Below are 16,951 nucleotides of genomic sequence, written 5' to 3' on the forward strand. Positions count from 1 at the left end.
CAAGGGTGGATGTTGACTTGGGGAATGCCCCACTTACACCAAAATGCAGTTAAACAGGGGCCAGATCTAATGTATACCTACAGATCAATAGGTGAGGCCTTTCTCTGTGCTCTTTCATTTACTGTTTGGGCTTTGTGAGCACATCGTGGCAGTGCTTTGCCATCTTTACTAGTTGCTAGTCCATTTCTGGTTTTGACCTTCAAGGTCCTTTATAGTTGAGATCAGGGCAACTGAAGGACTGCCTCTCTCTACTTTTACTTAACTAAAGATTGAGATCTTTAGAAGCACTTCTCCACATTCCCCCAGAGAGTAAGGTGTGGCTGGTGGCTCAGGAAGAGAGGGAATGGCTTTCCTGGACAACTATTGTGTCGAGAGGCCTGGGATTCTTCGAAATAAGAACTTGAACTGAGGCTATGCCTCTTAGATGAAGAAATTCATTTTAGAGTTCTTCCTTGCTTATAACTACATGCAAACTAATGTTCTTCCTTCTAGATTTCCCTTTGCCCCTGGCTGCCTACTATAAGTCCTGAGGAAATCTAATATAGGGATTGCCAATAATTTTGGACCAGAAGGCACATTTCAAATTTTAACAGAGTGGGGGCATGGCATAACACAAAGTTAGAGAGAAGTAATGATGAAGGTTTTCCTCCTGCTGGGAGGAAGGGTGGGATATAAATCAAATAAATAAATAATCGTATTTCCATAGTAGGCCTCTTGAATTGCTGCCTGCTATACAGCTGCAAAATAATCCTGTTTTGCCTCATGCCAAACCTAAACAAAAACCTAGGTTGCCATCCTGTACCCACTTACCTGGAAGTAAACCCTATTAAACATGGATACTTGTTTCTGAGTAGACATGCATACCATTGTACTGTAAATTAACTATACAGCAAATTCTTAATGAGTCCCTGGTCTTTAGCTCCTGCAAAGCAGGAGATATGCCTAAGACTCTTTGCTAAGTTTTCACATTTGTCTTTTTGGGGGAGGGGGATTCTTTTACATTCACCCACACTTACTGTGTAGTAGTATTTGCAGAAAATAATTTCTAGGCATTACCTGATCTGAAGTGAACTCATCACAGGAAAGATGTATCCTGGTTGCTAGGGAAAAAGGAAGGGCAAACTACAGAGATCCCAAGGACTGGGGGGGGGAGTCAGAAGCAGGAAAAGTGCACCAAAAGGAAGGGAAACAGCAGCTCCCCAGGATTCCTATTGCCTGGTGACCAAACAAATCACTTATCAATCACAGCTCCACCTTCACTCATTGGCTAATAACACTAATAGATGAGAGCAGCCAGGCTGGCTCATTTCACATAAATCACTTAGAAGAGTGCCTGCACATTTTGCTCTATAACTTTCTTTGTAGGAGGGCTAGAGATTTACTTTTTTTAAAAAAAAATGAAAGCTCAGAGTCAGGGTCATATGATGGGAGTACCACTAAAGGCCTTTGTGGTTGCCATGGTTCCTGCAATCACCAAGTTGGTGACCCCCAGCTAACCTATGCTTAGCCCAGAGCATTCTGAAATCCTGAAATGGATCAAAGAATGGATCTGCCATAAACATTCCAACAGGCTCACCTAGACAATAGCAACTGGCAGGCTGCCTGGGTGGGATTTAGGGTTGCCAGGTCTCTGGTTTTTGCCCTGAGACTCCAGTTTTTGAGGGTCCTCTCCAGGTCTCTGGGTGAGTCATCTTAATCTCTGGACTCCTAGCTTTCCTTAACAAAAATTAAGTTTCTAGGTGGTATGGTTCAAGAGATATACACCAAAACATCAGCCGCCCCCCAACTTCTGTTAGAAGCTGGCTGCTCTAATCCCTGCCCTTTCAAGTTTTTAGCCTATAAGTGAAGTCAGGGTTGTGATTGATAAAATAGTTGCTGATCTCCAGGCAAGAGCTAGAACCCATTGCAAATCTTGAGAACAGTTTCTTTTTCCTGTTTGTCTGAAGTTGAGTGAGTGTATAATATGTTATACTTTTGTAATTACAAGGAGTCAAACAAGTTTAAATTTTACTGGGCTGTTGAAGAGGGCAGTTTATTTGTCTAATTCATAGCCTGTTTTGAAAACTGTCCCAATATGAAATTTTAATCCACTTTTCTGGGAGTAAAGCTGCAATGCTAATCCCAATACAGTGAAACATGGTTAGGATTGTGCTGTAAATCAATGGGACTTTGGAGTGAACAAAGCAAAGGATTGTGTTGTAAATCTTTCTCTGTCCCTCCAATCATTTTTTTAAAACAACAACAACTAGGCAGAGCTTACTTTGAATTATTATTAGAAGTAGAATTTATTTCCCGCCCTTCACCCAAAGGTCAATGCTTTTATTTGGTAGGATGCTAATACTGTGGGTGTTTAAAAAAAAAAAGTTTGGCAATGACCAACTGGTTTTGACAATAAACTATTATATGGGGTGTATGTATTTTTACATTGGAATCTTTCCAACAACCCTGTGAGGTAGGGTTGGAAACCAAGGCAGCTTACAACAAGAAATAAATCCATTTAAAATCCAATAACCATAAAACAAGTATGAAACAGTTGGAAACAGCTTAAAGTGGTATGATCTTGAATTTTGGGTTGGGTGAGTGAAGTTCCTTATCATTTGCAGTTACAGTCCTGTGCACACTTCCCTATTTGAATACATTGGGACTTGCTTCTGAGTAAACATGCATAGGATTGCACTATGAATAGCTTTACATTTGTGTAAATAATAAACATATTAGACATGCATGCTTATATAAATATTTCTTTATACTATGCCTCAATATGTATCTGATTTCACAGTACGGTTGTACATTATTTCCTCTACATTTTAAGTGTGCCCTTTTTCCTTGGGGTGATGATGGTCCCCCTCCATTGTTTTCACCCAGAGGGGCAGATTAGGCTGAGAAATGGTGAGTAGCCCATGGTCACCAAGTAAAGTTTGTAGCTGATTTACATTTTAAAAACATAATTAAAATGATTTATATGCAGGGAAAGTTTATGAAGTAATACAGATCCACATAACACATTTAAAGCACATCCAACTCGCATTTAAAGTACATGACTTCCCCCAAATAATCCTGGAAAGTGTAGTTTCCCCCTCACAGTTATAGTTCCCACCACCCTTAACAAACTACAGTTCCCATGATTCTGTGGTGGGATTCATGTGTATGTTGAATGTGCTTTAAATGAATGGTGTGGTTCTTCCCTAGGTATGTTGTGCATTCATTAGTGAATTGAAAACAGCAATTTTAAAAGATAATTTTTAAACTGGAAGGGCTTTGGCTCAGTGGTAGGACACATGCTTAGCATGCAAACATCCAAAATTCAATCTCTGGAAAAGACTATTGCCTGGAATCCTGAATAGCTAATGCTAGTCCATGTCATCAGTACTGAGCTAGATCGTACCAAATGGCCTGAGTCAGTATAAAGCAGATTGCTTTGTTCCTAAAAGAGGAAAGAGACCCAAGGGCCACAGTGACTCTGAAATTTATTTATGTATTTTACTTGCAACATTTATATACTATTTTATTGTAAAAAACCTCAAAGTGGTTTACAGAAGGAATTAAAACAATAAAATTATTGGCAAAACCAGGTAAAAACAGGTGTTTAAAAACATTTAATATAATAAAACCAACAATGAGTTAAAAACAGATAAAAAGCATAATAGCTTTTACATGCCTGGGTAGGCTTGCCTAAGCCAAAAATGTTTTTAGCAGGTGTCAAAAAAAGTACAATGAGGGTGCCTGCCTAATGTCAATAGGTAGGGAGTTCAAAATGTAGGTGCTGCCATGCTAAAGGATCAATTTCATGTAAGAGCAGAAGTACTATGTGGCATCCATAGCATGGAAAGCACACCTTAGACTGGTAGCAAATCGACAACCAGCGCAGATTTCAGAGCAGAGATATTATGTGCTTGAGGATTTCACTCATGTCAGCAATTGTGCTGCAGTATTCTGCACTAACTGCAGCCCCTGGGTCAGGTTGTGCTGCATGGGGATTTCTGTGACCTTGGCTTACTGGCTGCCAGGTTTTTTTAGTTTTCAGTTTTGGTTAGGAACCCTGACTGGCTTCAGGATGCTGAGTTTTCTGCCTTAATCATAGGAATCTTATTGTGGTTGGTATTGTTTTGCATTTAGCAAATCATTACTGTCTTTTGCTTTGCTTTTCTATTTGCATTTCATTTACCTCTGACCTCACTCCTTTACATCCATAAAAGCTGTAACAGTGGTTCCATGCACTCAGCTCAACTCCCTTAAAACCACTGATGATGCACTTTCTTTGTTGCATGATGGTTTGTTTCTTGCCCAATAGTGGTAAAAGAGAATTCACATACTGGGAAATATGGCTTCAATTGCTGTTGTTCCCAAACTACTGCCTGTGAAGGTAGACCAAACCATATGTATTTTCTCTCTGTCAATTATTACTCAATGGAATTGGGAAGCTGTCAATGTGAGTTTATAGCAGCCCACAGGATAGGCAGGAAAGGGTAGATAATCTTCTTATCTTATACTCATTTACCAAACCTCTTTATGCAGTGAATGGTCAAGTCTGTAAAGACGTTTGGAGCACCCATGTTAAAAGCCAGACAGGGCATTCCAGGCAGGGGGTTGCCAAACCCACTTGGATATGGATATCTTTGCATCCATTTTTACTCTTGAATGCTCCCATCTAACATCTCCACAACACTAGGCTCCCTTCACCCTGCAATGGCCTTCTGGTGACAGGCCTGGCCTGAGGGCACTTTTAGAATAGCCATATTCTAAATAAATATGAGAACACTGAGAACAGACAAGAAAGAAAGAAAGAAAGAAAGAAAGAAAGAAAGAAAGAAAGAAAGAAAGAAAGAAAGAAAGAAAGAAAGAAAGAAAGAAGGGAGGGAGGGAGGGAGGGAGGGAGGGAGGGAGGGAGGGAGGGAGGGAGGGAGGGAGGGCTGAGATTAGAACTTTGAAAATAAAGATCCAAGCCTCCATGGCCCCAAATGGTGATGGCTACCTGTGTCTGTCTGTCTGTGTCTGTGTGTCTGTCTGTCTGTATCTGGGTATAAATTTGCAGCGAGTGTTAAAGCAGTTTTAATTTTAGATAACTTTCAGAAAAGAAGGATTCTATATGGTCTGAGTTTGGCTTAAATGGAATGTGCTTGCTGCCAGGTCAGGTGGGGTGTAGCCACTATGCTAGCATCCTGGCAGGTGGATTACTATTGCTTACCCAGAGGGATGGGGGAGGGAGGTTGGTGCAGTGCAAGTGCACTGACATTGCCAATTGAGCGCTCCTGCCAGAGTATTTGCACCACACCAACTTCCCACCACCTCACCCATCTCCCTCCCAATAAGCAATGGTGACCCACCTGCCAGGAAGCTAACTTAAATGACCTGCCTCACCCTATAAGTGCTGCTGGTTATCTGTGTTTTGGCAAAGAAAGAGTGCCTGAATGTATTTTTCCACAGCAGAGTTACAAGGCCAAGAAGCACAGAGTCCGTGCAGATCTCAAGGACAAGTATCCAAGGCAACCAGCTGGCCTTATCTATAAGACTTAGCAGATCTGGCCAGTCGGTGTGGGGGTCGAGGAGTTTGTACAGAGAGAGAGCTTGTGATATATTGTCAGTAAAGTGACTCTTAAACCTTATTGCTTGTCCGGCTCATTGCTTCAACTGGCATCTAGCCTGTCACTATACTGTTCTGCATCCTGGGCATCTGCTTGCGCCAGATACAACATCCAACAAGTGGTAGCAGAGGATGGTTACCTGGTGCTGATGGTTACCTGGTGCTGAGGATTGCAGAAAAGCGGCAGAGAAAAGCCAGAACTGCAGACCAGCGAGAAAAGAGCAGAGAGATGGAGAAACCGAAAGCTGAGCTGAAAGCTGTGAGAGAGCCGTGGGAAAAAAAAACCTGACTGAAGGACAGAGGTGAGAAGCTCTAATTACAAAGGCGGTGAACTGTGAAAAGTGAAAGTATGTCTGTTACGTTATCGGCTGGGATTCCCTTGGAAAGGCTGACAGGGAAAAATTATGGCACTTGGAAACAGAGAATGCAGGCTTTTCTAGTGAAAGAAGACCTGTGGAAAGCTATCGCAGAAGACCCACCCGCCGGGGTGTCTATTCCAGCAGATTGGAGAAGGCTGGATGAGAGGGCAAAGGCGTTAATTGTTCTTGCTATTGATGATTCTCAATTATTGCACGTGCGTGATGCAACAACGGCAAAAGAAACCTGGGAAACTTTAAGAAATATTCATGTGAAAAAGACTGCCAGTTCTAAAATATATCTTGCCGGAAGATTGTATCAGATGCGCTTATCTGGAGATACAACCATGTCAGAGCATTTGTTGGAAATAAACAGACTGTTTACTGAGTTATCAGAACGTGAAATTGAACATTCTCAAACGCAAAAAGTGTATATCACATTAGCTTCACTAGATTCAAGTTATGATAGTCTGGTGAGCTCTTTGGAAGCAATGGACGATGCAAATCTCAATATGGATTATATAGAAGGCAAACTTTTACAAGAATTTCAAAGAAGGCAAGAAATGGCAAAGCAAGAAAGGACTGAGTCTAAACACAACTTAGGAAAGCTGAACAACAAAGCAGCACAGGAGAGACTGTATGGACAAAAAGCATGTTACTTTTGTGGTTCCAAACAACATCTTCAAAGGAATTGTGAAGCAAGAAGAAGAGAAAGAGGAAGAAAACCATGTGTACAGGTGATCTATGCTAGTAAGAATAAGCAATGTATTAACAATGAGCAGGGAAATAACTGTAAAGATTTATGGGCAATTGACAGTGGGGCAACAAATAGTATAATCAAAGATAAATCTATGTTTCATACATTTTGTGACGTAGAGGATCATGTAATAATGGCTGATGGATCTAAGAAACAGATCAAAAGTAGGGGTACAGTGAAATTAGCAGGTTTCAATACAATTATGACAGATGTGCTGTTTATTCCTGACATTGAATGCAACATTATGGCTGTGTCGAAACTCAATGAAATGGGGTTCAATGTAATGTTCAAAAGGGATTCAGTGCATATTATGAGAGGAGAAAAAATATTCATGAAAGGAATAGTAAGGAACTCATTGTTCTTCTTACACGTGAAACAAACAAATCATGTACTCATGTGTGCTAATGAGAAACCCCATAATAATTGTGTTCATTTATGGCACAGAAAACTAGGCCATATAGGATATGAAAATGTGGTGAAAACAACAGAGAACAGTAATGATGTGACATTGAGAAACTGTGAAAAATATGTAGACTGCCACGTGTGTAAACAAACTAAGGCAGTTGTGGCTGCAAAGAACAAAGAAGCCATGCCCAGTACAAATGCACCTTATCAATTAATACACGTGGACTTAGTGGGGCCATTTCAACCTACTCAGGGGGGTGCAAGATATTTCCTGACAATAGTTGATGATTTTTCAAAATTCTGCACTGTTTATTTACTAAAAGCTAAAAGTGAAGCTGCAGAGGAACTGAAAAGATTTATTACAAAAATTGAAGTGCAGTTTGGTGTCAAAATACAGAGAATAAGATCAGATCAAGGAGGAGAGTTCTCAGGACACTCTTTTACTGAATACTTGGATAAAAGAGGGATAAAACAGGAGTTAACAGCCCCTTATAGTCCTCATCAGAACAGGTTAGCTGAACGCTGGAACAGGTTGCTTCAGGACTCAATAAGATCAATGCTGTGTGACTCCTCTTTAACACAAGGTTTCTGGGGAGAGTGTGTTCTGTATTCAGCTTACATTCAAAACAAAATATTCCATAAGGCCACTGGAATGTCTCCTTATCAGAAATTGTATGACAGAAAACCCAGATTAAAACATTTGATTAGGTTTGGAGCAGAATGCTGGGTACATGTTCCCAAAAATAAAAGGACAGGGAAGCTGAAAAGGAGAGCAGACAAAGGGTACATGCTGGGATTTGAAAACACGTATTACAGAATTTGGATGCCAAAACAAAGGTCTGTGGTGTTAAGCAGAAGCGTGCAAGCAATAGAGCAGGATTGGGAAGAGAAAACATATGTGGAGTTGGGAAACACTGAAGTTAGTAATGAACAAGAACAGGCAGATACAGTACCTATAAAACAAGAAGAAACAGGCAGCAGTAGTGAATCAAGTTCTAGCTCTGAGAGAGAAACTGAGGAATCGCCTGACACAGACACAGACACTAAGGCAGAAATACAACCATGCAGATCAGAGAGAACAACCAAAGGTATTCCACCTGTTAGATTTAAAATAAATTCCATTAAGCATATAGACTTCAGTAACTAGAAAAAGTGGGATGATGGGAATCATGAAAAATAATTGGTGAAAGAAATATAATGAAAATGATGCTGAGATTGCAATGGAGTAACTGTATTACAAATGATGCTGATGTAAACTGAAGAAAAGAAATGTATCATGTGGAGAAATGTAATTTAAGTGACTGCAAGAAATGTAACTGTAATTGTGATAACAAAAGTTAGAAGAAACATGAAAGATGTAATGTAAATGATAAAGGTTTATGCTATGGAAAAATAGGTGGGGGGTGTTGGCAAAGAAAGAGTGCCTGAATGTATTTTTCCACAGCAGAGTTACAAGGCCAAGAAGCACAGAGTCCATGCAGATCTCAAGGACAAGTATCCAAGGCAACCAGCTGGCCTTATCTATAAGACTTAGCAGATCTGGCCAGTCGGTGTGGGGGTCGAGGAGTTTGTACAGAGAGAGAGCTTGTGATATATTGTCAGTAAAGTGACTCTTAAACCTTATTGCTTGTCCGGCTCATTGCTTCACCTGGCATCTAGCCTGTCACTATACTGTTCTGCATCCTGGGCATCTGCTTGCACCAGATACAACATCCAACAGGTTGGTGCAGTGCAAGTGCACTGACATTGACAATTGAGCGCTCCTGCCGGAGTATTTGCACCACACCAACTTCCCACCACCTCACCCATCTCCCTCCCAATAAGCAATGGTGACCCACCTGCCAGGAAGCTAACTTAAATGGCCTGCCTCACCCTATAAGTGCTGCTGGTTATCTGTGTTTTTATATGGCTTTCTGCTGGTTTTATATACATGTCTGATTTGATGTTTTGACTGTAAATTGCTTTCACTTGAGAGAATGACTGTTAAATTTTACTACTACTACTGATTTTCAGAGTTGAAGTCTACTAGTGCCTTTTGGCTTATAATTCCCAAAACAATACTTCGAGTGGCTATTGTGTCTTTTGCTTGTAATGAGCAGAATCAGGAGCCCTTCATCACATGTAGTGTCTAAGGCATTAGTCATATGAAGTGGCGACACGAGTACAAAGGGGCTCCACCTTTAATCTCACCTGCATTTTGGGGCAACAACTGTTTCCTTGTGTGTTCAAGACAGGTATGATTTCTGTAGTGAGAAGCCTTTTCTTCTGGTGTAGGCTCCTGACAGAATTTAAAATCCCGATTCTCCAGGCCTCTAAATCATGCAGGGAGTCTCCATCAGTAGAAAAGTTGCACCCAAACATATGGGAAGTCATGAATAGGGCTTTGCTTTCTTATACCCTAATCCAGTTTCAGGTTATATGTACACAGAAGCAGCGGGGGAGGGGTTGTTGCATCTGGAATTGCATGCCAAAAATGGCTGTTTTGTATTGGAAGTTTCACTTCAATCAATGCATTGTCTCGCTGTGCGCTTGAATCTATTGACCATTAGGGGCAATAGATATAGTTAGTCAATTGAAAGGGCCCCTCCTTGAATCCTCTCCATGTTGCTTTCCTCAAGTTTAAGCATGCCTATGATTGGTTAGACTGATATTCTCAGGGCTATCATCACTTCCAGTTCCTCCTCCTCCTTCTCACAATTCTGTCTCTCCCTACCTTTTGAATTCAGCTAGTGTAGGTGATTAGGCTTTCCTAGCCACGTGTTCTTTCTTAATAAAATGAGTTTATTTTGTTTAAGATAAACATTGCTCTCTTTCATATTCTTTTATATCTCCAATGAACTCTGCTACGTAAAGCAGCTCTCTTCACTTTGGACATACTAGTCCTGCATCTCAATCCAGCAGCTGGGCTATGTGCATGTAGAAAAAGCTGGGTTTCTGTAGCGCAGTTTTGGAAAAGTAGGTGTGTGCGTGTGTGTGTGTACAGATTCAGTCCCAGCACTTCCCCATCAAACAGCTGATCAGCAATTTCTACCTTCTTTCACCTGTTTACTGCACATAGACCCTGGTCTTGCATGCAGGCTTTCTTGGACTGGTTTGACCCAAGTAGTATTAAAGAATGACCCCCATCTTTATCTTTTGCCTTTCTTTTCAGTTGTCTTGTTCCATCCAGATAGACATATCTGCTTCTGATTCATATGCCAATGTTTCTTTGAACCAATATTTAACATGCCCTGTGCTTCCTCTTGCACATTAGGGTATTTCCCCCCCTCTTGTAAAGCTTTCTTTTACAGTGTATAAATCAAATGTTCCATTCACTCATTGCTTACAACAGGTTTCTTTGATATTTGCTTCTTGTTTCCACAATCTGTGTTTTAATCAAGGGGGTCTCTCTCTGTTTTAAATTTAAGTCAACTACATAATTATTTTTTGTAGTTAATGGTCTCCTAGCAACAGAGCTGTGCCCAATTGACTTTTGTCATTTCAACAAGACTACAATGAAACTACCTTCAGTAGCTATAATTACTGTGAAGGTTTCCCAAAATGGATCCTTTTCATTGTGGAAATTCTGAAGACATTTGATTAGGTTGCCTTCAGTGCCTTCAGTCAGAGACATGTGGACTGATCAATATCAAGAATAGGAGAGAGAGAGATATGTTGAAACAAAGCAACATTTTATATGCTGCCCTGGGAATATGAAAATGGAAATGGACTGACTTCAAGTTGTTCCATACTTATGGCGACCCTATGAATACGGTGTTTATGGTAAGTGGTATTCAGAAGGGGTTTACCATTGCCTTCCTCTGAGGCTAGTCCTCCCCAGCTGCCAAGGGCCTCCTCAGCTTGCCACAGCTGCACAAGCCTGCACCTTCCTTGTCCGCAACTGCCAGCTTGGAGGCAACTGGGCTCCTTGGGACTATGCAGCTTGCCCACAGCTGCACAAGTGGCAGGGCACATAACCCCTGAGCCACTCACTGTGGGGGTGATCTTTAGCTGGCCCTTGACACCCAGGAGACCCGAACGGGGATTTGAACGCACAGACTATGAAGGGTGCTATAAATAAAAAAATTGTAAATAAATAAAACTTCATCTCCTCCTCCTCCTGATCTTCCTTCTTCTCTTCCTCCATCTTCTCCACCACCTCCCTCCTTCCCTCCTTCTCCTTCCCCCGCCTGCCAGAGTATATGGATTTATGCCCCTTTTTTAAAATTTAATACATTTGCATTTCACCTTTCCTGGCAGTAGGAGGCAGCTAGAAATAATAATAAAATATTATTTAAAAACCATAAAACAACACACAAATAATATAAAAATATCCTCCATAAAAACCACCAGCCGGCTGGTAATAATAATAATAAAAAATTGCAGGGTAAAACAATTCAATTAACCATTTTTGCTGGGTTGGGAAGGGAATAAATAAGCAGAAGTAAAAAAGATATTCACAATTCCACAGAAGAGAAATAAAGAGGATACAAGATGAGTTCCTCTTGGGATTGGGAAAGAGGACCATAACCAAGACGTGAGTACAGAGAAACATCCCAAGCCTAGCTGCTGCTGGCATGCCTGACTAAGCTATGCAAAAGGGGGGGGGGTTCTAACAGCAGCTATTACTTGTACAACTAAGGTTATGGCTAGGTCTACCATTATGCCCAGACTATAAACCTCAATGGAAAGAAGGGATGGAACAAAAACTTGGTTTGGTCTCATTCACATTTCCTCAAACAATACACAATCTGAAAAATAGCTATTCTTTGAAATTTGCACTCGCTAAAAAATTTGGGGCATGGCTATAATGTTTCTTTGTCTCAGATTTTCAGGAGCTCACACTCTTGTTAATTAGTTTATATAACTCTTGTTACATATTTGCAGATCCGTTTATTCATTTTTTAAGAAAGTGTTGATCCAAAAATGGTGTTTGTGTCTCATTATTTGTGGGGGTCTGGGAGCAATCACTATGCTACTTAATTCAGTTGTCCCAAGACAAAATGAAAGTCAAGTCCCCCATATTATTCAGGGGCTCATTTTTCTGTTTCTACTTGGTCCACCTTTAATGGTGTACAAAAACAAGGAAGAATGATGCAAATTGAGAGGATATTATTTAACAATGAACAAATATTTAAAAAGACAGAGATCAATTATTTGTCACACTGGCTCATTGCCGGCTTACAAATGGTTCAAGCAAAGAAAGAAATATTTATTTATATAATGGCTTTCATCTGAGGATTCAGAGACTTGTCATTTAATTTATTCTACTACCCTGTAGTTCAAATTCTCTTGTTCCAGTTAATTAATGAAATGCCATGTTCAAGATTTGAATCAGCATTTTTCATTACATGGGAGAAATCAATGGTATGTTGTAAGAAGAACAGAAATAGATGTGCCTAAAATATTATGTCTCTTGTGGGAGATCTTTCAATTAGTGGGGAGGCCCAGATGAGGAAATGTGATTGTTTGCCAAAGTTAGAAAACAGTTAAGCAACTGCAGCTACCACAAGTTCTGAAAAGCGAAGTAGAACAGGAAATATTACTAGAAGGGTCCCATGCTTTCATTTCTGTTGCAACAGAAGTGGAAGGTTGTGTGTGAGAAGTCAATATTACAGGGGAAGAAAACAACAACAACCCAGAGCCAGAGAGGCGATGCGACTTGCAATATGAACTGGCCAGTAGGTCTGAAGCTCAGTGGTAAAGAATCTGCTTTGGATGTAGTAGGTTCCAGGTTCAACCCCTGGCATTTTCTGGCAGGTCTGGGAAATAATCCTGTCATGGAGAGACACTGCCAGTCAGTGTAGAGAATACTGAGCTAGATGGACCAATGGTCTGACTCGGTATAAGGAAGCTTCCTGTATTCCTATGTAAGGGATGAATTCCTACATAATGGGTGAATTATTCTGGAAACATCACTTCTGCTCAGCATGTATGGTCCCATCCCTGAGCCCCTGCTTGAACAAGCAAAGGAAGAAGGATGGGATAGTAGGAAGCACAATTAATGGGGCTATTTGGTAGCTTCAAGAGCAATGGCTGAGGAGTGACTCCAAATTTAATCCAGGAAAAAAATGTTCTGCAGGTATCAGCTATTAGGAAATTGTTGTGCCATGGAGAAGATTTGAACAATTGCCATTTTACTGGATTGGATCCAGAGAAGATTGAGTGGAACTCCACTTGCACAACAGGAGTTTCCTAACTTCCTTCCTAAAAGGGTGGAGCACGGAGAACAGCAGCAGGATACAGAAACGGGAGGAATTCAGTGGAGCTCCCTTGCCAAGCTGAAGTGCTTTTCCACTCATGCAAGACATCTCTGGATCCAAGCCATTATATTTTGGTTATATTGCTTTAAATCGCTTCAGCAGTGTGTGAAGAAAATAAAATGAAACCAATAACATGGTGATCTCAAAAAAAAAAAAGAATTTTAATTTTAAATGAGTAATTTTATTCCAAAACAATTGATAGTTGGAACAAGCATGTCCAGCAACAATTGTTGAATTTGTTTTTCTTTGTATGGAAGAGGACTTAATTCTTCTCAATAGCATATGGAGAGATGGCCAATGGATTTTCTGTGGTTGCACTTCCTGGCATGGCACCTCACCATCAGCATTGCCAGACAGACAGAAAAGACAATAATCTCCAATGCACATAAATTTACTGGGGTGGGGCATGGGGATGGGGATCTCTTCAAAGAGAATGAGCTTCCAGCCAACACCAGTCTTTTTAAGCTATCTAGACGTGCAACCATCTACACAAAACACACTGCATGGCAGGACAAAAGAAAAAGAGATGCAAGAGAAAAGTGGTGTGAAATCGAATGAGCAAGCTAGAAATTCAAGATTTTTATTTGATAACAAAAGGTATTCAAAGTGTGATGATCTCCTGTGTGGGTCAAAAAGAGCTCATATTTCCCACTTGTCATCTGCCACCTTATTTTTAAGAGCCCACTGAGTCATTCACAGGCATCCATCCAAAGAGCAGGTTCTGCTTTACTTTGCGTAAGTTCATTATTTTACTGTGAAAAAAATCAAACACTTTCCCCCTCCATCCTGAACTGTATCATCATCATAATGTTCCGTGTGCCTCCCAAATTCTGTCCCCACATAAATGACACACATAATCAACAGTTTAAAAACATACAAAGCCAATAGTACACCGCTCAGAAAACCATAGCCATCTGTTAATTTAGTATATATACACACAATTTGTTGCTGGTAAATAGAAATCAAATCATTCAATTTATAACAAATTGGTCAAATTAGTGTCATCTGTGACTACATTGGGTTCATATTAGAGATTCTTTTTTCTGAGTCTGGAGATACATTGATTAAATAATGTCAGTAATGGATTAGGAAGCCAGGTCAACTCATCATTATTATGGTACAAAAACCAAACCAACAGTCATAATTGGGTGGAGGGGGAGAGAGAGCAGTAGCCTATTCTGTCAGACCAAAGGCTTTAATGTCAATTTGATTTGCCATCTGGGAATTCAATGAAAAATAAATAAAAGGGTAATGTTTGAAATTAAGTGCCTCCAAATAAGGATTTAATTTAGATTTAATAATAGAGTGAAAGCTAGAGACAAAAGAATAAATGCATAAAATTGAAGATCTAATCAACCTGATTTCATTTTAATATTGAGTATTAAACAGAAAGGAAGAAAGCCCAGCTGCTCGCATCTTAATCTCTTTTTTGTGTATTCCGAGAAGTATATCCAAATGTTTAAAAAAAACTATTGTGCCACTCATTCAGCAATAACAAAACACAAAAAGAGAAAATGTCTAGTAATTAATGGAGATGATTGTAGAACTAATAAAATGTAGATAAATGCTCTGTCCCTGACCTCCTCAGGATTGGGTAGGATAAGAGTGACAGGTAAAAACCTGAAGGGCAGACCTGATTGGATATTCAAATATTCATAAGATGATGTTTTGTCTTTTTATTTATTTATTTATTTATTTATTTATTAAATTTATATACCGCCCGACTAGCGATAGCTCTCTGGGCGGTGAACATAAAATAGTATAAAAATACAATGAATAACAAAATAATATTAAAATACAATCAACAATACAATAAACATTATTAAAATTAGATCAATGTAACTTAAAATGCTTCAGAGAATAGGAAGGTTTTGACCTGGCACCGGAAGGAAAGCAGAGTCGGCGCCAGGCGTACTTCCTCAGGGAGACTGTTCCATAGTTCGGGGGCCACCACTGAGAAGGCCCTAGATCTTGTCATCACCCTCCGGGCCTCCCTGTGAGTTGGAACCCGGAGGAGGGCCTTCGTAGCAGAACGTAGTGCACGGGCCGGTTCATATCGGAAGAGGCGTTCCGCAAGGTATCGTGGTCCCGCACCGTATAAGGCTTTATAGGTTAATACCAACACTTTGAATCTAGCCCGGAAACATATTGGCAACCAGTGCAAGCTGGCCAGAACAGGTGTTATATGCTCGGACCGCTTGGTCCTTGTCAGCAATCTGGCCGCCGCATTTTGCACTAGTTGTAGCTTCCGAACTGTCTTCAAAGGTAGCCCTACGTAAAGCGCATTACAGTAATCCAAACGTGAGGTTACCAGAGCATGTACCACTGATGTAAGGTCCTCTTTACTCAAATAGGGACGTAGCTGGGCTACCAACCGAAGTTGGTAAAACGCATTCCTAACCACCGAGGCTACTTGAGCCTCAAGTGAGAGGGAAGAGTCTAAAAAGACTCCCAGACTACGAACCCGGTCCTTTAGGGGGAGTGTAACCCCGTACAGGACAGGGTATATATCCACCATCCGATCAGAGAACCCGTCCACCAACAGCATCTCAGTCTAATGAATTTCAGGGCACCTACAAGAAGGGTAATTTGTGAGACCCCTAAAAGAAATATTTATTTAATCAAAGAGTTTGCAGAATGAATATTTTCTGCAAGCACTTTGTTGTGCTTTTGGGAGTTTGGTTTTTTTTTTGAAGCAATCTTTCACAACCTGGCACCCTCCACATGTTGTTGGGACTTCAACTCCCATCAGCTCCAGCCAGCACCCTCAATGGTCAGGGATGGCAGGTGTTGTAGCTAAAAACACCTGGAAATTATCAAGTGGGGGGGCTGGTTTGGAAGGTTGTTTTTGTGTGTTTGTTATAAGGAGAGATGGGTGAATCTGTCAACCTCCATTTCCCTCAGTTTGTATTTTTTCAAGCTTTCTCAGTCTCACATTTTTAAAAAAGTCCTCATGAAAATTCATCAACATTTTAGCGCTAATGTCTTCTAATGCACACAGTTTGGCATGCAATTCCCCTAATATGCACATTTTTGCAAAGCAATTTTCCCTGATTGAATGCATTTTTGTTTTATTTTCACCAATATATGCATTTCTATGCACACCTTACCGCAGCCTTTGCATTTTTATATGCATTGCTTTGCATTGCAAAAATTAGAGAAGTGTGATTTTGAAGGATGACTGTTTCAGTTCACATATTGTTTCAGAAACTGCAAATTAGTTAGCTTGCATTTAAATGTGAAGTGAACCTGAATGTGTCCATATCCCTAGTTCTAAGGAGAATTAGAACTTGATGATGGCTTATTGATGGCTTGATAAATATTAAGGTTGTGCCAAAAATAAAAATGTAATTTAGTATTTGATTTGGAAGTAAGATATTTGATGCAGCTGAACAGATGACCAAAAATTAAAATAAAATCTTGCCTTGCTGAACTGTCATATTGTTTCATTGCTTCTTATTGCTGTTTTCCTTCTCTCTTTTTTGCCCTTAGTCTTATACTGCCCCCCGTCCCCAATTCACACTGTAATTTACTTTGATTAGCTGTGGCAAAACTACATGATTTTGTTTGAGTGTCCATGATGGCAGCTTTGTGACATCACCAATCAAAT

This window comes from Rhineura floridana, chromosome 5 (genome assembly GCF_030035675.1).
Source record: "Rhineura floridana isolate rRhiFlo1 chromosome 5, rRhiFlo1.hap2, whole genome shotgun sequence".
Classification (NCBI taxonomy): domain Eukaryota; kingdom Metazoa; phylum Chordata; class Lepidosauria; order Squamata; family Rhineuridae; genus Rhineura; species Rhineura floridana.